Source organism: Anabrus simplex, chromosome 5 (assembly GCF_040414725.1).
Source record: "Anabrus simplex isolate iqAnaSimp1 chromosome 5, ASM4041472v1, whole genome shotgun sequence".
Lineage (NCBI taxonomy): Eukaryota > Metazoa > Arthropoda > Insecta > Orthoptera > Tettigoniidae > Anabrus > Anabrus simplex.
Genome location: NC_090269.1, coordinates 5,169,540 through 5,192,417, shown reverse-complemented (window position 1 = coordinate 5,192,417; position 22,878 = coordinate 5,169,540). Strand labels below are relative to the sequence as shown.

General features: G+C 41.6%; 1 protein-coding gene across 4 annotated transcripts in view; it reads left to right on the top strand.

The window, feature by feature from the left end:
* The window catches only part of LOC136873656 (uncharacterized), a 482,836-nt gene that overhangs the window by 394,367 nt on the left and 65,591 nt on the right, over nucleotides 1-22,878 (top strand). The gene's annotated exons all lie outside the window — the stretch shown is intronic.

Below are 22,878 nucleotides of genomic sequence, written 5' to 3'. Positions count from 1 at the left end.
AGTGAGAGGACTTTTCCTATTTGTGAAACTCACAACCTGACTTTTAGCCCCGTTTATCAACATACCATTGCCTGCTGTCCATCTCACAATATTTTCGAGGTCACGTTGCAGTTGCTGACAATCTTGTAACTTATTTATCACTCTATAGAGAATAACATCATCCGCAAAAAGCCTTACCTCCGATTCCACTCCTTTACTCATATCATTTATATATATAAGAAAACATAAAGGTCCGATAACACTGCCCTGAGGAACTCCCCTCTCAACTATTACAGGGTCAGACAAAGCTTCACCTACTCTAACTCTCTGAGATCTATTTTCTAGAAATATAGCAACCCATTCAGTCACTCTTTTGTCTAGTCCAATTGCACTCATTTTTGCCAGTAGTCTCCCATGATCCACCCTATCAAATTCTTTAGACATGTCAATCGCGATACAGTCCATTTGACCTCCAGAATCCAAGATATCTGCTATATCTTGCTGGAATCCTACAAGTTGAGCTTCAGTGGAATAACCTTTCCTAAAACCGAATTGCCTTCTATCGAACCAGTTATTAATTTCACAAACATGTCTAATATAATCAGAATGCCTTCCAAAAGCTTACATACAATGCATGTCAAACTTACTGGCCTGTAATTTTCAGCTTTATGTCTATCACCCTTTCCTTTATACACAGGAGCTACTATAGCAACTCTCCATTCATCTGGTATAGCTCCTTCGGTCAAACAATAATCAAATAAGTACTTCAGATATGGTACTATATCCCAACCCATTGTCTTTAGTATATCCCCAGAAATCTGATCAATTCCAGCCGCTTTTCTAGTTTTCAACTTTTGTATCTTATTGTAAATGTCATTGTTATCATATGTAAATTTTATTACTTCTTTGACCTTAGTCTCTTCCTCTATCTCGACATTATCCTTGTAACCAACAATCTTTACATACTGCTGACTGAATACTTCTGCCTTTTGAAGATCCTCACATACACACTCCCCTTGTTCATTAATTATTCCTGGAATGTCCTTCTTGGAACCTGTTTCTGCCTTAAAATACCTATACATACCCTTCCATTTTTCACTAAAATTTGTATGACTGCCAATTATGCTTGCCATCATGTTATCCTTAGCTGCCTTCTTTGCTAGATTCAATTTTCTAGTAAGTTCCTTCAATTTCTCCTTACTTCCACAGCCATTTCTAACTCTATTTCTTTCCAGTCTGCACCTCCTTCTTAGTCTCTTTATTTCTCTATTATAATAAGGTGGGTCTTTACCATTCCTTACCACCCTTAAAGGTACAAACCTGTTTTCGCATTCCTCAACAATTTCTTTAAACCCATCCCAGAGTCTGTTTACATTTTTATTTACCATTTTCCACCGATCATAGTTACTTTTTAGAAACTGCCTCATACCTGCTTTATCAGCCATATGGTACTGCCTAACAGTCCTACTTTTAAGACCTTCCTTTCTATCACATTTATTTTTAACTACCACAAAAACAGCTTCATGATCACTAATACCATCTATTACTTCAGTTTCCCTATAGAGCTCATCTGGTTTTATCAGCACCACATCCAAAATATTTTTCCCTCTGGTTGGTTCCATCACTTTCTGAATCAGCTGTCCTTCCCATATTAACTTATTTGCCATTTGTTGGCCATGCTTCCTGTCGTTCGCATTTCCTTCCCAATTTACATCTGGCAAATTCAGATCTCCCGCTACAATCACATTTCTTTCCATGTCATTTCCCACATAGCTGACTATCCTATCAAATAATTCCGAATCCGCATCAGTGCTACCCTTTCCCGATCTGTACACTCCAAATATATCAAGTTGCCTATTATCTTTAGAAATGAGCCTTACACCTAGAATTTCATGTGTCTCATCTTTAACTTTTTCGTAGCTTACAAATTCTTCTTTCACCAGAATGAAACATGGAACATGGAATATTATTAAAGAAATTGGAGGGACTAGGATTGAACGTAAGGGTTATACGTTAGATAAGAACATTTCTAAATTCAAGGGTTCAGAAATTCAAAATAGGAAATATATCACGGGAAGAGAGAGTTTGGAAGGGAATTGCACAGGATAGTATAATCGGCCCGTTACTTTTCTTAATATACGTAAATTATTCAGGGAATAATATAATATCAACCGGGCGAGTTGGCCGTGCGTGTAGAGGCGCGCGGCTGTGAGCTTGCATCCGGGAGATAGTAGGTTCGAATCCCACTATCGGCAGCCCTGAAGATGGTTTTCCGTGGTTTCCCATTTTCACACCAGGCAAATGCTGGGGCTGTACCTTAATTAAGGCCACGGCCGCTTCCTTCCAACTCCTAGGCCTTTCCTATCCCATCGTCGCCATAAGACCTATCTGTGTCGGTGCGACGTAAAGCCCCTAGCAAAAAAAAAAAAAATATCAAATATAAGATTGTATGCAGATGACATAATTGTTTATAGGGAAATAAATACAATTGATGATTGTTCAGAATTACAAAGGGACCTTGAGAGTATCCAACAATGGGTTGAAGAAAATAACATGAAGGTTAATGGAGGCAAATCAACTGTTACAACATTTACAAACAGGAGTTTTAAAACTGAATTTGAATATACTTTGGATGAGGTAGTTATCCCAAAAGTTGGCAAGTGCAAATACTTAGGTGTGAGATCTGAAAGTAATTTGCACTGGAAGGGTCATGTTGATGACATTGTTGGGAAAGCATACAGATCGTTACATGTCATAATGAGGCTACTTAAAGGATGCAACAAATAATTAAAAGAGAAAAGTTACTTGAGTATGGTTCGTCCATTATTGGAATATGCAAACAATGTTTGGGATTCTCACCAAGAATACCTAATAAAAGAAATAGTGTGCAGAGGAAAGCAGCAAGATTTGTAACAGGGGATTTCAGGAGAAAAAGTAGTGTATCAGAAATGTTAGAGGAACTACGGTGGGAAACTTTCAGTAAGAGAGGGGAGAAAACTAGACTTATAGGATTATATAGAGCCTATACAAGAGAAGCAGCATGGGGAGATATCCGTGAGAGGCTTCAGTTGGAAAACAATTATATCGGCAGGACTGACCACAATATAAAATTAGAAGGAATTTTAGCAGAAGCGATTGGGGTAAATTTTCATTAATTGGGAAGGGTGTGAAGGAGTGGAACAGTTTACCAGGGGTAGTGTTTGATTCTTTTCCAAAATCTGTACAGATATTCAAGAAGAGAATAAACAGCAACAGAGAAAATAAATGAAATGTTAGAGGGCATTCGACCAGTGCAGGTTAATGTAAATAAAAAGTGTGTGTGAATAAAATAATTCCATCCCCTGGTCTAAGGAGTTTGGACAGCCAAAGTAGGGGACTGCCTGTAGGGGTGAAGTACAGTTGGGACTTCGAGGGCCCTGGGACCGCTATACTAGCTGTGAAGGCCCTTCAGGAACTCTGAAAAGTGGTGGCAAAAGGGGCTCTGGTTAAGACGCAGCAGGTCGTTATGCTACTTATGTTCCAAAATGGTTAAAAATAAATAAATGCAATGTAAATTTTTATCTTATACCAGTTGTATAGTATTATTTGAAGTAATTCTATATACTGTACATGAGTTGACTATGTAAGTACAGGAGATATTATAAGTAGAATTTTGTAAACAATATAAATTTATGAAGGATGAGCTGTGTGTTTAATAGACAAATTGTTAGCGTAAATTGTATAATATTGTATTGTAGGAAAATTTTCTTCTCTTGTTAATTTAATATTTAGTGCTTGACAATGTATTTTAGTGTACCATTTGCCACCGAGGTAGACACCTCATTTACAAATAAAGAGATTTTGATAATAAGTTTTTAGGTTTTAAAAAATGGAATTTTCCTTGTAATCCGCTGTAGTGAAGCTCAGGTTTAAAGGGTTGCTGACTCGTGGCCTATGCTGTTTTCGAGCTGAGAACTCAAGGTCCTCTGAAACTCGAGCGAGATTAAAAGCAAGCAGCGGCAGACTCAGCTGGGAACTCTATGTGCTCTCCCCTGGTCGTGAATCCTGTGTTAAGACGTTCATAATCGATGTTTAAACCAGTGCTGTCCTCAGCTCCTCGTATCAGGAAGCACAATGAAGACTCTTGTGCGACGTCTTGAAGGAATCTTTCTCTTCCAGCAGATTAGTAAAAATGTATTGTCGCAAGATGTGGCTGTTCTTTGTATCGTTAGGTTCAGTTCTCTCTTCCCTTGAATTTCTCGCAGAACGCTTTTGTTTGTTCTGTTTTCAGCCCATTAATTAATGTATATGAAGACTGCTGCTGCCAGAACCCTTCCTTGCTACACTCACATTATTGTATGTGATTTCGTACGTTTAAAGCAGTTAAAAAGGGAATTTGTGTCCGTTCTCTTTTATTACCTCAGTTGTAAATTACCCTTATGAAATGGCGTATGGCTTTTAGTGCCGGGATGTGTCCGAGCCTCGATAGGTGCAGGTCTTTCGATTTGACGCCCGTAGGCGTCGTCATGAGAATCAAATGAAGACGACACATAGACCCAGCCATCGTGCCAGCGAAATTGACCAATGACTGTTAAAGTTCCCGACCCAAGTCGGGACTCGTGTGACCAAAGGCCAGCACCCTGGAATCGAACTCTATTATAGTTATTCATTTACTTTTTTGTTTACTTAATCTGTTTACCCTCTAGGGTTGGTTTTCCTCTCGGACTCAGCGAGGGATCCCATGTCTACCGCCTCAAGAGCAGTGTCCTGGAGCGTGACACTTTGGGTCGGGGATACAATTGTGGTGAAGGACCAGTGCCTCGCCCAGGCGGATGAACAGGGGTCTTGTCAGGGCTGAGAAGAGGAAAGGAAGTGGCCGTGGCCCTAAGTTACGTACCAACCCGCCATTTGCATGGAGAAGTGGGGAAACCACAGAAAACCACTTCGAGAATGGCTGAGGTGAGAATCGAAACCCCGCCCCACTACTCAGTTGACCTCCCGAGATTGAATAGACCCCATTCCAGTCATCGTACCACTTTTCAAATTTCGTGGCAGAGCCGGGAATCGAACCACTACACTAGAGTTTATTATAACTTGTTTGTAATTATATTTTTCAGTTATTTTCCTGTAAAGAAAATCGTCACAATTTAGCAAGATGCTCTCTGACTAAACATGCCATAATTATTGATCTTACATTAACAGGAATCCAGTAATGTTATTTTCACTGAGGAATTAACATTGAAAACATTAAAATGTCATGAAAGCAAACACTGGCAAATTTTTTAATGGAAAGTTTACAATGTCGAGCTTACGTGGCTCAGGTGGCCGCTGGGTTCCGTGGTTCAAATCCCGGTCACCCCATGTGGGATTTGTGCTGGACAAAGCGGAGGTGGGATGGAGTTTTCGTTGTCATCTTTTATTCCAGCAACTCTCCAATGTAATTTCATTCAATATGTCCAATGTAATTTCATTCAATATGTCTTTCACTAATTACCCCAGAGGAGTGCGACAGCCACCGGCAGCCGGCACAGTTCCCCTCTTCGCCACTGGTTGGGGGCTTCAATCATTCCATTCTTGACTCAGTCGGAGGACTGCAAAAAAGCTCTGGATCTTTTTTCCAGAAAATGTCAGTATATCACATCGTTAAATAATACTTTGGGGATCGAGGGAAAAGTGTGTGTGTTCATCTCAACGTTCGATTTCTTTGTCGGTTTCTGATCGGAAATTGTACTGGTTGATGCCATTTTACACTGCTCAGTGTGGTCTTTTGTCACAGGGGTTTCGGGTTCGATTCCCAGCCAGGGTCAGGAATTTTAACCATCATGGGTTAATTACGCTGGCACGCGAGCTGGGCGTACATGTCGTCTTCATGATCATTTGATCCTGATAGCTGCGCCCACGGGCGTCGAATCACAAGACCTGCACCTGGCGAACCTCGGACACTCCCGGCCCTGCGCTCAACAGTCAGCGAACAACACAGCGAAAGGTCATGGATATCGCACACCAGCGCCCAACCAGTTTTGATACTGTTCCACAAAATTCGCTTTCTTTAGAAAAGCGAAACATTCTCACTTTCACTTCTTTTCCGACCCCGAAGACATTAGGCAGTGTCTTTTTTGGGCCGAAGTGTCTAACCCCTTCCCTTCCATTCTGTTCTGTTAGCAGGGTGGTTGCCCAGTTGAAACAATAACCACCACTGAGGAGCGTGCCTGGGTCTGCTCTTCTCCCTAGGTTTAGAAGTTTCCCAAGGCGTGCTCTGTTGTTTGGTAATCATTACTGCCGCATGGCTGAACATGAGGGGCAGTGGGTCAGCGAGCTAACCCCTCGCCCGTCGTTCATTACCAGCCGCGAGGTCACGGGCGGGTGTTTCCTCTCACAGTGAATTCTAAAATTATTATATCTTACTCAGCGCAGAGGACAGCGAGCTGGTCTCACTCGTAAGGACTTAGGTCTCTCCCGGCTATGTTAGGAGTCGCTGTCTGGAATCACCAAAAGAGGCAAGGGAAGCTTCAATTTGAAAACCCGAAAAGCTAGATATTTACCTAAATCCTTTACTGAAACAGGTCATTCCCATCAGGCAACTTGTTATGTAAACAAATAGACGTAGCCTCTCTTAAAAGTCCCTATCAGACAACACACACCTGCAGCTTAACAACCGCTCTGTTAAGAGAGGGCAAGGAATCACTCTTTTTCCAACCCTCGCTGAATAACCTCGTATTTAAATGGATTTTACACAGGGTCTGCTTGTCTATGGAATCTTCTACTATGTGAAGTAAAACTGCTTCCTCTTCATCCATGCAGTAAAGAAAATGTATATTCAAATAGAAACCTATATGCATAAATTTCAAATTCCAGAATGATGTGTGCAAGTACAGTTGAATGCGGGCGAATGTGTGTGCGTGTGGGTGTGTGATTGCTTGTGAATGAGTGTGTGTACAGGGGTCTTATTGGTGGTATAAATGACTGAGTCTTATTACTCTAATATACATAGCATAAATCAAGATAATTATTATTCTAAGAGTACACTGTTTGGAGTTAAATATGTACCGTAAATTTAAAATAGTCTATACATACACGGCTATATACGTCCGTGTATGTGCGGCATCTACCACCTCCAGATTGTACGTGTGCAATTTAAGGAAAATAAATAAATATTAATATAATAATATTATTATTAATAATAATAATAATAATAATAATAATAATAGACGAATCATCCGCCCAGAAGTCGTGTATGCCATCATGGAGAGTTCTTCCTCAGCTTTTGCGTTTTATTAATTAGGGGTCACTGTTCCTAACTTCCTTGTTCCATTTCTTTTACCTACTTACGTCAAAAAAGGGGCGAACAAGCGATGACATTAGAACCACGAGACCACTTGTGATTAGTACCATTACGTGAGGAACACCACGGGTCTGGGCGTTGCTTGTGCCTTCCACCGGTAGGTTCCACTGTGTTCAGAAAGGACCTGCCTTGTCACTTTGAGAACCACCGGGGGTTTAGTACCACTGTGTGAGGAAAACCTTGGGACTGTGTTGCTATGTGAGGAATACCATGAGATTCTGTTGTCTGTGAGCGGTACCATAATGAATGATACACAGTTGGTCTACCTTGCCTATGATTAGTTCCACTAGGTGAGCAACACCATGAGTATACGTGGCCTGTGATTAGTTCCAGTAAGTAGCGAACACCACGGGAATACCGGCGCCCGTGATTAGTCCCACAATGTCAGGAACACTACGGGTGTGTGTTGCTTGTGAGTAGTACCTTTATGTGAGAAACACGATGAGTTTGTCTTACGCCATTGTGTATATTACCAGTGATTAGTACCACTATAGGAGGAACACCATGGTTCTGCTTTACGGGGGGCCAGTGACCTGAATTTTGGACCTTTTCAGATAAGTATCATCCCACTAATTCAGGCATTGTGAATTGGATCCACTAATTGTTTTTGTTCTACGATCATGTTTTCATCATTCGTTTTTGATTCTAGTCAGTGGATACATTCTGAAGTTTTAATTTTCACCTCGTACCGTTAGAGGCCGATGACCTATATGTGTCGGTACAAACAGCTTTCCTCATATGAGAAAGTGGGTTCGAATCCCACCGTCGGTAGCCCTGAAGATTGTTTTCCGTGGTTTCCCATTTCCACACCAGGCCTGCCTTTTTCCATCCCTCCGTCGCCGAGTGTCAATGGGACGTTCATATTATTATGATGTCCAATTGCGCACTAAATAATTGTTTAAAATTCTCATCTGTACACACGATTGTTTAACGTGCTCGGTCAGTTATGCTAAGGTACAGACTTCTTCTGTTACAGAAAAGGAATTTTGTAATCATAATTTCAACGTTTATATTGAAACTGAATTGTTGTAACAAGTTACAAACATTTGAAGTAAAACTCAATGTTATTTTCTTCGTGAATTTTGCACAACTTTTATATGAATACTAGATACCTCTTACCCAGACCGTGTGCAAGTTGTGCTTGTTGCATCATGTCCTTCCCACTCCGTGTCAAGACATGGCCGATATGGTCCAGTGCACACAGTCCAGCCTACAGCAGAGAGATTTGAACTGGACCTCACCCAGTCACGTACGGCGCAGGATGCAAGGTCCTTGAATACACTCTGGGAAGTAAAGTGATCGTCCTGGGTATATGTATGCTGAAGTTTCCAATACATACGAATATTCCTTGCCAAGGACGTAATCAGTCTCTCTTCATACAGTGTAGTGAAGATCCATCGTGGATCATCGGTTTCCCGAAGTCATCACTGCTCGAAAGTATGGGTTGCGAGTTCCAGTGATTTGCTCAGTTTCACTCAATCTCACAATCAGGAGTGTCTATACCCTCTCACAGTTGTTCGGTATTGTAATGTCTAAGTATTTATTCCTTCATGAATGTTTGTTTCAAAGTCCAAATTGAAGTCCACTTTTCCCTTTGCGAAAATGAAGTGATAATATGTAATACGCCTCCCGGTCATGACCATCCATCATTGGCTGCTAATTTCAGATGCCAACCACCCATAATACGTAGCCTGTACGGTTGCCAGGTAACATTGTCATCCATCCATCCCTTACATCACAGCCTGCACGATTACTAGGTAGCATTGTATGGCCATTCATCCATACCGTACTTCACAGCTTGCTCAGTTGAAATCCATTGTTGGAATGCATACTGTCGCAGTCGAGTGTTAGTGTGAAGCCATGACAGATGTGAGCGACAAGAGTTACAGTACTGAGGAGCGATTAGTGGCAAGCGTGTGGGTGCACAAACGACAACACACAGGGCAGAAAATGAGGCAGATTATAGTAGTATTGTAGGATAGATTTAATAACCCTCCACCGCGAAAAGCAACACTTATTGAGACAGACGTGCTTTTTTCTCGGGGAGTGTTTAAGGCAGGCCGCGAAGTGGAAGGAAGACACGAGAAGAAACATGTGCTGGAGTCTGTGGTATAGAACTGTGTTTACGGCATGATGGGGAACATATATATTGGACACATACTACGTTAAGTAACCTAATCTAAATATGTGATACTAAAAGGTTTCCTCCCCTGTGAACCATGGGAACTTATCGCGGTGGAGCAATGATGCAGATAGCCGAGCCGCAGGTGCAACCATATCGGATGGGTATCTGTCGAGAGACCAGACTAACGAATGGTTCATCGAAAAGGGGGTAGCAGCCTTTCGTAAGTTGCAAGGGCGGCAGTCTAGATGATCGACTGATATGGTGTTGTAATATTACTTTTTTTGCTATGGGCTTTACGTCGCGCCGACACAGATAGGTCTTATGGCGACGATGGGATAGGAAAGGCCTAGGAGTTGGAAGGAAGCGGCCGTGGCCTTAATTAAGGTATAGCCCCAGCATTTGCCTGGTGTGAAAATGGGAAACCACGGAAAACCATTTTCAGGGCTGCCGATAGTGGGATTCGAACCTACTATCTCCCGGATGCAAGCTCACAGCCGCGCGCCTCTACGCGCACGGCCAACTCGCCCGGTGTAATATTACTTAACATGGCTTAGCTATGTTGATACTGCTACACGGCTTAAAGCAACGAGGAACTACAGCCGTAACTAACTTCCGAGGACATGCAGCTCTGTCTATATGACTGATGTACTCATGATGGCTTCCTCCAGGGTAAAATATTCCGGAGGTAAAATTCCCCCATTCGGATCTCCGGGTGGGGACTACACGAGAGGGGGCAATCAGGAAAATGGATACTGACATTCTGCCAGTCGGAGCGTGGAATGTTAGAAGTTTGAATCGATGTGGTACGTTAGAGAATCTGAAAAGGAAGATGAATAGACCAAAGTTAGGTGTAGTTGGTATAACTGAAGTATGTTGGCAGGAATAGCAGAATTTTTGGTGAGGCAACTACAGAATTATCAACACAAAATCAAACAGGAGAAATGCAGGAGTTGGGTTTTATAATAAGAAAATAGGGTGGTGGGTAAGCTACTACGACCAGCATAGTGAAAGGATTATTGTGGTCAAGATAGACACCAAGCCAATGCCCACCACAATAGTGCAGGTATATATGCCTACTAGTTCAGCGGATGATGTATAAATCGAAAGAATATATGAAGAGATAGAAGATTTGATATAATATGTAAAAGGTGACGAGAATCTAATTGTGATGGGAGACTGAAATGCAGTGGTAGGCCAAGGAAGAAAAGGTAACATAGTAGGAGAATTCGGATCAGGACAAAGGAAAGAGGAAGCCCACTGGTTGAATTCTGCACCGATCATAATTTAGTCCTTGCTAACACTTACTTCAAACACCACAAATGACGGCTGTATACATGGACGAGACCTGGAGACACTAGAAGGTATCAAATAGACTTCATTATGATAGGCAGAGATTCAGAAACCAGGTGCTGGATTGCAAGACTTTCCCAGGAGCAGACGTGGACTCTGACCACAATCTGTTTGTCATGAAATGCCATTTGAAACTGAAGAAATTTAAGAAAGGAAGGAATGCAAGGATATGGGATCTAGACAAGTTGAAAGAAGGTGTGAGGAATTGTTTCAAGGAGCATGTACCACAAGGACTAAATGAAAAGCCTGAAGGAAACACAGTAAAGAAAGAATGGGCAGTCATGGAGAATGAGATCAGTAAGGCTGCTGAAGAAACGTTAGGAAGAAAGGAAAGATCAACTAAGAAACGGTGGATAACTCAAGAGATACTAGACCTGATTGACGAACGACGAAAGTACAATAATGCAAAAAAATGAGGGGGGTAGAAAAGAATACAGGCGAATGAAGAACGAAGTAGATACAAAGTGAAGGACAGCTAAGGAAGAATGGCTGAAAGAAAAGTGCAAGGATTCTGAAGGTTGTATGGCGCTAGGAAAGGCAGATGCTGCATATAGGAAAATCAAGGTAACCTTTGGAGAAAAGAAATCTAGGTGTATGAATATTAAGAGCTCGGATAGAAAACCACTTGTAGGGAAAGAAGACAAGACAGAAAGATGGCAGGAACATACCCAACATTTTTATCAAGGTAAAGAAGTAGATGAAAGGGTTCTGGAACAAAGGGTCTCTTGATGCTGATGACAAAGGAGACCCAATTTTGAGGTCAGAATTCGACAGAGCTTTGAGACCTAAGTAGGAATAAGGCACCAGGAATTGATGATATACCCTCAGAATTACTGACTGCCTTACGAGAAACCAGCATGGAGAGGTTATTCCCTTTAGTGTGTAAGATGTATGAGACAGGGGAAGTGCCATCCGATTTTCAGCAGAATGTTCTTTTAAGTAAGTATTCCCAAGAAAGCCGGTGCTAACAAGGTGAGAAAACTACCGCACCATTAGTTTAGTATTTCATGCTTGCAAAATTTTAACACGTATTATTTACAGAAGAATGGAGAGACAAGTTGAAACTGAGTTGGGAGAAGATCAGTTCGGCTTCAGAAGAAATCTGGGAACACATGAAGCAATCCTGTCCTTACGTCTGATCTTAGAGGACCGACTGAAGAAAGAAAAGTACACGTACATGGCTTTCTTAGATCTAGAAAAGGCATTGGACCAAGCTGTTTGAGAATTTGAAGGTGATCGAGATCAAATACCGAGAAAGGAGAATTACCTACAATCTAAACAAAAACCAGTCTGCAGTGTTAAAACGAGACAGCAATCCAGAAAGGAGTGAGGCAAGGGTGCAATTTTTACCCCTCTCCTTTTCAATATTTACATAGAACAGGTGATAAAGGAAATCAAAGACGAATTTGGAAAGGGTATATAAATCGAAGGAGAGAAAATCAAAACCCTGAGATTTGCCGGCGATATTATTTCATGTGACTCTGCAAACTATCTGGAGAAATTGCTGAATGGTATGGGCAGTAATGGAGAGGGAATATAAGATGAAAGCAAGTCCAAAACAAAAGTAATGGGGTGCGGTGGAACAAAGTCAGGTGATGCAGGAAATATTAGATTAGGAAATGAAGTCTTAAAGAATATTGTTACTGGGATAGTAAGATATCTAATGATGGTAGAAGCAAGGAAGGGCTTCCTCGAGGAAGGAAATGTGTTCGTGTCTGGAGCGTGGCATTGTAACTAGCTCGGAAAGAAAGAATAGAAGCTTTTGAAATGTGGTGTTACAGAAGAATGCTGAGGGTAGATGGGTAGATAGTCACGAATGAAGAGATACTGAATCTAACTGATGAGAGGTAGAATGAAGAGATAGAATGACAGGACACATGTTAAGTAGGACTTGTATAGTTGGTTTTTGAGGGAAGTGTAGGGGGTAAGAACGGTAGGGGTAGACCAAGGTATGAATGAGAAAAGCAGATTAGAGCAGATATAGGATGCAGCAGTTATGTAGAAATGAAGAGGTTGGCGCGGGAAAGGGTGGCATGGAGGGTTGTATCAAACCAGTCTATGGACTGATGACTCGCACACTAAACTGTTACGGGGTACGAGGACTTCTCGGACGCACTGTAGAAGAAAGGATGCATACGATAGGAAGAGTTATACTACAGTATTACCAACTTTTACAAACAGTCTTAACGTAAGGCATTATAATGCAGCTGGAAGCTGGAGTGTGCATACTAGGGCGTTAACTTGTAGATTAGATAATCCTGAACTATTAGAAAGAAGAACCGTGAAAGAAGAAAAATTCTGGGTGCAGAGAAAAGTACAGAATTGTGGAAATTAAGTAGTAAGAAAATCTATCAGGATGAAGAAAATATACCGGAAATGGTAACAAAGAAAAGGTTACTTTTTGGGAATATCTTTAGAATTGACGAAAACAGATCCATAAAAAAATCAAATACCGTACCTCTTGGGGGAAAGTCTACGATAACTTGGATTCAAGAGGTCAAGAAACATTTGGAAAGGAGTAATACAAGGGAGGAAGGTGTTTTTAGAAGCGCTGGAAGGATTGAGGCAGGGAAAATAAAACTGGTACTAAGTGGTCTGAGAAGAAAAATAAACACTGGAAAAGGATGAAGAAATAAAGGAAGAGGAAACATTAAAGTCTGAGGAACTGGAATTGGCAGGCGAAAAGTGGAAAGGAACCTTTTAGTCTAGCTTGTGTCCCCCATCATTTTGATAGCCTCTTCCCGCTACTCTGCAATTTGAATTTTACCATTTACCGATCTAATCTAACTCCAGAATCTAGGAACCGCGAGCCTTGATTGCTATCATTTAATTGATCCAAGTTATGCAGGTAAGGAAGAGCCTTTCCTCACGTGCTAAGATATGATCTAAGAAAGTGAGAACAATGTAAAGTTGCGTAAGATAATGAGATCACGTTCATTAAGGAACTTTCCATGTCATATCGCACCTTACATCCTCCGATACTAACACCATGTTGTTGCTAACATCATATTGTATAGTCGCACCACGCAGGCGCAGTTCTACTATTAGGTCACGTTCCCCATCAATGAATCATTTAACAGAGCACGTATTTATGGCGTTATTTAATATGCTTTCTGTAGCGTTTATATGTTACACTCCTTTCTCGAATGCAAGAAGAAACTTGGCGCCATAGCAATGGTCGCATTCTAGTTGTGAACTTCGTCTGTCATTCTGATCACCATGCCCTCACTGCGTGGGGTGGGGGTGGGTTACCGTGAAATCCACCCACTAAGGTCACAGAGACTTTGAGACTGGGCACTTCGCTGTAATGCAAATCTCCCACACCTGTCCACTAGATGGTGACAAGAAAAACTCCAGCTTCTTTACAGCAGTCTGGCAGGTAAAAGATAATTTCCTTCTCTCTAGAAAGTTTCGGTCCTCTTTCTCCAAGGAACTAAAAAATTTCTCATGACAGAAAATGTATGAAATTAGAAACACAAATATATAAAACCAAAAGAGAAACATTGCACGAACGTATTGCATTAGCATCCAGAAGAAAACAAATGGCGCTAATGTAGCAATTTTTCCACTGGAGCTAGGAGATTCTAGATCATGTAGCGATTTAGTGGCTACTTCAACTTCTTCTAGCGGCATAGAAACATTTGCTTTCATTTATGATAAAGTAATTAGCGTAATTTTGTTTCGTCCTCGTCAGTTTTCCATGTAATTGTATTGGACGGGCTGAAGCATACAAAAATAGTAACCGGGCATATCGATATTAGATGCGTTTTAGAAAAGGTTGTGAATATTTAAGAGTTATTTGTATGTGATTTGTCAGTTACAGTAAATGGAATGAATTAGGTAAGATATTTACCAACTAGAACTCTAAAATTACAGGGACAAAGGAGTTAGGTCCACCACGACCCCAACTCTGCTGTTTAAAGAAAAATAAAATAGAAGATAATAATAGGAACTTCTAAAAACATATACTAAAACTTGATTTGATATGTGGTTGTCGATTAACTAATTCACTATTTTGCGCCATCTCTTTCGAACTCCACGAACCGCCACTGGAGATAAGTACTTCCATTTTCAAACGAAAAATACATACAGAGAATTGTATTATATGAAAAACATTCATCTGCTAAAGTTTCTGCCACTCAGTTCGTAGCACGATTACATTACGTGTCTACTTCCCGTGCCCAGTGATCCACACTGCTGACCTGTTTCCTTTGTTGAACCGTAATCAGAACCAGCTTGATGACGTCATCACAGAAATACGTAATATCTTGGAAATTCAAATCCACAGGATGTAGTATTACTAAGGTGTCTGCAGGACCCTAAATTTGGTGCCTTTCGCAACCATTACATAACTGTCAGACTCCAGCCAGCCTGCCTCTTGCCCGCAGGACCCGGTTAGATTCCCGGCCACGTCGGGGATTTTTACCTACATCTGAAGGCTGGTTCGAGGTGCACTCAGCCTATGTGATTACTATTTAGGAGCTATATGACGGTGAGATAGTGGCCCCGGTCTAAAAAGCCAAGACTACTACTAGAAGACATGATTCCAATGGAAATGGCAACAATCCTACTACTAAAATGTTTTAATTCCTCCCCTGAAGGGGGAGGGGGCCTCCTAGACAGTGACGCCATCTGTGAGGCGAAGGTGAAGGAGATATGCGGAGAAGGTGTGGAGTTTTGGTGGCCGTGGCTTATAAAAGGAACTATCCCGCTATTCGCCTTAGTGCAGGAGAATGGAAAACGACGGAGAACAAATTCCCACGGTAGGAAACATCCCCTCTCCGCCTCCCGAATACAGAGGCGGAGAGCCACGGCTCCTCTGCTCGGTTGGTATGCAGAGCCGTCGAACCACGGACCAACTGTAGCCGACGGCAGAGAGGATTTGTCGTGCTGGCCACACGGTACTTCGGGGCTGTTCAGTCATGGGTTTGTCCGACTCAAGGGTTACGTTCATTAGTCAATTGAAATGGGTCGGGGGTTCGGTGTTATATCATAGACGCGCAGGTAAGACCTCTCCGGAGGGAGCGGTGATGCCTAGTTCCTCCCTTCATTGCACTATGCTTTATTCTCTTCTCCTTGGTTTCATTTTCATTCTTAAAACCTTTAAAAACCTCTCTTTCTTGACCTCTTCTACCCATCTTTCCACGAAAGGTACTTGAATGTCTCCATTCTACAGTATGTTAAATAAGTCTCCTTATTATCAGTGGCGTATCCTGGTGCCGCCACCGAGGCATGCAACTAGTAACGACGCAGTAGCACAATGTAGTACCCGTAAGTAAACTCCAATTCCACTCACCCTAATTACATGTAGGTGAACTCCACCCTGCGATTTTCTTTGTAGAATTCCTTGGTGACGTCACTACAGAAGTCCTCACGTGATTTCATTTCAACAAGAAGATCCTTTTTTATAGACATCATTCCTAATGCAGAGAGACGACTCTGACTTATAAAACTCGATAAAACCGCTGTGGAGAAATAGGAATTTCTGGATTTGAGCCACTGTCTTATCTTAGAAGTGTTCAGAAGCGAACATTGCCCTCAATTCGGATTTAAGTCGTACTATATCAAATTATTTCCCATAGACTTCAATCACTGTACTGAATTGCTCTTTAGGAAAATCGCCAGAAATTAAAAAAATATCTTACACTCAAGAATTTCAGTGAACGACAAATCTCCTAATGAACAGAAAGCGATATTTTAACTGTGCTAGAATAATATCATGTATTTCCAGGTAAACCCTCCTATAACCGAAAATGAAGTTTCTTCCTTTCTTTTCATTGGTGAATCAAATGTCTTCTATTCTGTCCCAGGAATTAGCAAATCCACTGTGTCGCATTATTGGCACTTTAGTTTCTAATGAATTCACTTCGCTGGTACAAAATGCGATGTCTATGGTCTTAGATTGAAGGATGTTAGGCTTATATGTGACATAGTCAATGAAAACATTTCATTAAAAAGATTCAGAAGAAAATTGAACTGAAATTCCGTTAACTACGCAAGAAACCCGCTTGCCTCATTGATTGTAATGTTATTCCAGTTTCTAGGTTCCTCAAAAATACTTTCGTAAAGCTCTTGGAGAGGTGCACGATATTCTGAGATGGTCTGTACTAATCGGCTGGAATAGTTTCACCTTGAGGGAGCTAGCTTAGGAAACCTTTCCTTGAGGACACTGTCCAGCAGGTTAGTTCTCTGAGAAGAACTGCAAAAAATGTCTCAAAACCACTCATCGTTGCGAAGAACATACGACATTCTTTTTTTTTTGTTGCTATTGGCTTTACGTCGCACCGACACAGGTAGGTCTTATGGCGACGATGGGACAGGAAAGGGCTAGGACTGGGAAGGAAGTGGCCGTGGCCTGAATTAAGGTACAGCCCCAGAATTTGCCTGGTGTGAAAATGGGAAACCACGGAAAACCATCTTCAGGGCTGCCGACAGTGGGATTCGAACCTATCTCCCGAATGCTGGATACTGCCCGCAGTTAAGCGACTGCAGCTATCGAGCTCGGTACGACATTCTTTCGCGCGTGACAAAGCTTGAGAAAGAAGTAAATTAAGCTTGTGCGCGTAGCAGTGGGTGAATAAAACCTCAGGAACCACTTATTTTAATTTAGCTTGCACGCCATTCAGCTGACCTGCAAGCACCGCCGCTCCATCGAAAGTCTGCGCAACTAATTTTTCACGGCAGTCAAAGTTATCCTGACACTCAATCGCAAGTCTCACCAATGCATTCGCTGTCCTATCAGAACTCACATTATAGGAATCAAGCAATCTTTACACAACATGAACGTATCTGAGAGCCAAGCAGTTTTACAGTAAGTTTCTGGATTGAAAGTGCGAACATAATTCTCGTTTTTTTTTCTATTTAAATGTTAAATTTCCATCAAACGAATGGATTGTAAAAGGCTTATCAGAGACCCTTTCTTTATTACTTAATCAATTCATTTACCCCCCAGGGTTGGCTTTTCCCTCGGGCTCAGCGAAGGATCCCTCCTCTACCGCCTCAAGGGCAGTGCCCTGGAAAATGAGTCATTTAGTCTGGGATACAACTGGGAAGGAGGAGTAGTACCTCGCGCAGGTGGCCTCACCTGGTATGCTGAACAGGAGCCTTGTGAGGGGAAGGAAGCGGCCGTGGCCTTAAGTTAGGAGGAGAAGTGGGAAAACACGGAAAACTACTCCAATGGTGGCTGAGACAGGAATCAAACTGAGTTGACCTCCCGAAGCTGAGTGTACCCTCTTCCAGTCCTCGTATCACTTTTCAAATTTCGTGGCAGAACCGGGAATCGAACCACCCGGTCCTCCGGGGGTGGTAGCTAATCACACCAACCACTACACCACAGAGGCAAGCCGTTTTAGACTCATCCATCGTTAATACATTTTAAAAAAAATCGAACACGAGGAATCACAGAAATAACACAAATAATAAATTCACTAATCAACAAAACACAATGAATGAACTCCCTAGTCAGCCACTACTCAAGCACTGGAAGAAAATCACCCCAGTGACAGTTGTCACTTTCGTTACGTTGGGTTCTCACTAAGGGGTAAACAGTGGTTCTTCTTCTTCTTGATACTTATGGACTTTTTTACTGTCGTCGAGCCACTATGCGTATTAAAAGGATATCACACGCTAGATAGTCTAAAAAACATAGGATCAGCGCATTTTGCACATATTATAGAGGGCTGGAAAACTGTCTTTGAAAGCAGTTTAAGGAATCACTGTTCACATACAAACAAAACTTGCACTGGATTCAAAGATGGAAACCAGAACAGAACTATAGGATATAGATAAACTTGTGGAGAGATCAAAATATATTTAGCACCTGTAAATATGATCGAGCTGCGGAAATGTTATGTAAATACTCGTATGGAACGTAATAATTTGAAGCAGGTGAGGAGGGGAGAAATAAGGGAGTGTGACAAAGAAAAAAAGCACAGGGACACAAAGGTTCTAATCTTCACGCCGAAGTGGCCCGTCTTGGCGACTTATCTACTACTCAAAACAACACCGGGCCTACAATTGGGATAAACTTAGGAAATGTGTAGTAAGGAGGAAGGAAAAAGTTATTGAAGGAATATGGGGGAGTTGAGGTATATACCAGAGAATTTAGTGCAGAGATGAGAGTACTAACCTAAAGAGAGTAATGCGCAATGTTCTGATTTAGTTGGTGAATGACGAATGTACCGGAATTGCGTAAACAGTGGTTCCCACTCGCTGTAACCTTGCACATACCGACTTTCTCTAAGTTGTTAACAGATGGCAGAGGATAGCTCATGAATGGTGACCAAATTTCAGTTGCAGCGATATCATTCGGAGGGTTTCGGAACTATGTCTGCCACCGAATGCAATTTAAAGATTGAATGCGTTACGTCCTTAACTTCTCCATTTGCATTCTCTTTCTATCGACAGTGAATTAGATGGCGAGACTACACCAGCACCACACGTAGTCAAGCAACGGAACTAGTGCTGTTGCGCGGAAATTTTCAACTGCTGTGAGATGAAATTGTCAGTACTTGACTTGAAACCACCTCAAATCGTACTTCAGACAGTTCTTCGCCCTATCATAACGCATGCAATGAATGCCTTGCATGCAAGGAGAATACGCCCCTGCTTATTATATTGTTTCATTATATTTTCTGTTCTGGTATATTCCCTTACTAGCTGATGTACCCGTGCTTCGCTACGGGATTCTCAGAAAGACTGACTTTGTGGTTTCCCTAACTGAAATCAACGTAGGTCATTACAAAAACGTAAGTATGAATGTAGCGATTAAGAGCAATGCTATCATATAAAATACTCGATCAAATGGAAAGCCGCACGTTTTATCACTTTTAACGAACAGTGCTGCGGTTAGATTGCGGTGCCAATCTAATAGTCCAAAGTTCCAGAGCTGGGATGACCAGGCCGCAGATTGTCATGAACACTCATCTGTCATTATTCTGCTAAATATGCACACGGTTCATTCCAATCAGTACCTCAGAGTAGGGATTGAATAGCCCGAATTCTATGATGATCCAGTGTGTTACGTACCAGTAGTATAAGCAAATTTATAAACCAGGGGAATGGCATGCTAAAGAAGAAAGTTATCTAACTCACCAGCTACTTCCCATCAATATTCAGGCAGGCTGTTACACTCTGTCCGACTGGGCGAGTTGACCGTGTGGTTAGCGGTGCGCAGCTGTGAGCTTGCATCCGAGAGATAGTGGATTCGAACCCCATTGTCGGCAGCGCTGAAGATGGTATTCCGTAGTTTCCCACTTTCACACCAGTCAAATGTTGGGCCTGTGCCTTAATTAAGGCCTAAGTCACTCCTAGCCCTTTCCTATCCCATCGTCGCCATAAAACCTATCTATGTCGGTGCGACGGAAATCAAATAAAAATTACTCTGTACGCAGCAGTAATCCTATCTTCCGGAGATGAGGGGCAACAGAAGACACAATGCACATCACGACAAACAATGGTCAATGTAATGTTATTGTTGATCAGTGTTATGAGCTTTCTATATTGTAGGCCTACACATTTAGTTTTCTTTCGACTCTGTGATTTGTAAAATATTTTGTACCGTAAACTGTAGTTTCTTATTCTCCGACTTTACATACCGATTTTCATTAAATACTGTTTACCTATTTTCTCGTTACTCGGCGCTGATATGGACTTAGTAACAAAAATTCAAATTCATGAATATCTTGGTGATCATAGCCAGTACGGTAACAATGTATAAGACATGAATAATAGGAAATTTAATACTATATAACCTTAGTTATCTAGCATTCACCGACTACACTTCTAATAAGAAATATTTGAGAATTACATTTTAGGCCTTCCCCTAAACTACCATTTCACTCAGCGTGAATAAAATATTTTACAGCCAAGACTATAGCGACTTATTTCCTGACTTTGCATGCCGATTTTCATCAAGATAGGACTACTAATAACAATATTTGAGAATTAAATTTTAGGCCTTCCCCTAAACTACCATTTTTCTCAGCGTGAATACAATTATTGACAGTCTAGATTCTAGCAATTTATTCCCCAACTTTGTATACTCATTTTCTTTAAAATACGCCCACTAATAACATAAATAGTTGAGAATTCAATTTTAGGCCTTCCCCTAAACTACCATTTCACTCAGCGCGAGTAAAATGATTTATAGCCTAGATTGTAGAGGTTCATCCCCCGACTTCACGTACCGATTTTCATTAAATTCTCTTCAACCATTTTCTCGTGATGCGTGTACATACATACAGACAGGTAGACAGACAGACAGAAATTACGGAAAAGTAAAAAGTGCATTTCTTGTTACTATGGACATGACCGATACAGAAATACCATTATTTTCAAATTCTGAGCAATGTACAGACAAAACTCTTATTTTATATATATAGATTACTATTCATCTGTCATTGTTCTGTTTCTTCATTGGTCCTAGGATTCTTCTCATTCTCCGTGCTGCTCACGCCGGCAAAGAATTCACAATCCTGGGTGCAATGACAGGAAAACCCCGGGTACAGAGCAATAAAATACAAAATTCTTGTGTTTCGCGCTTGGCGCTGTGTTCATGCTGGTCAACCTCAATATTCTCCCGTGTGTATTGAAACCTAAACCTTTACACGTGCTATCAATGAATAGACCCCAAACTTTATACATGACAAAATCCAGAAATGAAATAAATTTTTATGATTGATTTCATAAAATAGCGCTGTTTGTTAGGAAGACTGTGTGCAAGTGGCTATACTGTTATCATACAGTTCTTTTTCTTTGAGCTTCTCGTGTCGCGGTAAACGCTTAGAGTTAACTATTAAATATTAAACTAATTTACGCTGCGACCCTAGCTATCTGGTCTGTCGCCATAAGCCGTTGTGAATCTCCAGGTATCTCCACACACCCGCCGAGACAGGACAAGCGGGATTAAAGCGCATGCGTCGAATCAGCAAACTCAGTTTCGCGCCCGCAAAGAAACTCGGCTCGCTGCACAGATCTGGACTGCTGTAGTGTGAGCGGATTGTTGTTCTAAGAAATATGAAAATGTAAATGCAAAGTTCTTTCCCCCAGCAGCACTGGGATAGACGGAGTTCAGGGCACGCCACTGCGCCAGTTGCACAGTTACCAGCCTACCTGTGATACGTCACCATTCATAGGAATCGGCATCCTGCAGGTAATCACTGCATGCAGTCTTAAATCTTGTATTAAGAGTCCCTAACTGCAGCTAAAATTTAATTCTAAAGCCACAGAAAGAGTGCTTGGCGGGGATAGCGAGGGAAGTGCCAGATCTAGTGTTACAATTATGGAATGAGGACAAGAAATGCAATTTTTGAAGAAATGTATTTGGGGAGAGATTATCATTACGAGTTACATATATCCGACGTAAATATAAAACTTCCGTCGCCTGTCGGGTTGCAGCCATGAAAGAGCTGTTAACGTGAAAAACGTAACTCAAGTTAAGGCGAGTATCGAAGGCTCATCCTGGTAAGGTTAAATTTAACATCTTTACATCCCGGCTTCGCTGGAACTGTCCAAGGTAATAGTAAACTCGCGTCCTCATCCCGAGGTGATGCAGATCCCCCAGTGGAGGTGAGCTGCATGTACCATTTCAACCACATGCCAGCCCTCCTGCCATCCTTAAATTTCTGGCAGTAGCGGGAGTAGAACCCGAGCCCCCCCGAGGACGGCAGCTAAAAACAATAACAGTTACGCTACGGAGGCAGACGTCCACGGTAATGAAACGAAATTTTGATATGAAACAGATTCGTACCTAATATATATACTTGTTCTACCTTTATTAGAAATCAAGCAGTTGACTTTTTAAATTAATGTGGTTTTTACCTCCTGTGGGTGGGGGACGAAGACGAAGAATTCACTCACAGTATCCCCTGCCTGTCGTAAGAGGCGATTAAAAGGGGCGACCAAGAGATGATCGAATTAGAACCATGAGACTACTTGTTATTAGTACCATCATACAGGCAACACCATGGGTGGGTTTTACTTGCGCGTAGTACCACTATATTAGGTACTCAGACCTGCCCCACGGTTAAATTGTTAACGTGCTGGCCTTTGTTCACAGAGGTCCCGGGTTCGATTACCGGTAGGGTCTGGAATTTTAACCATA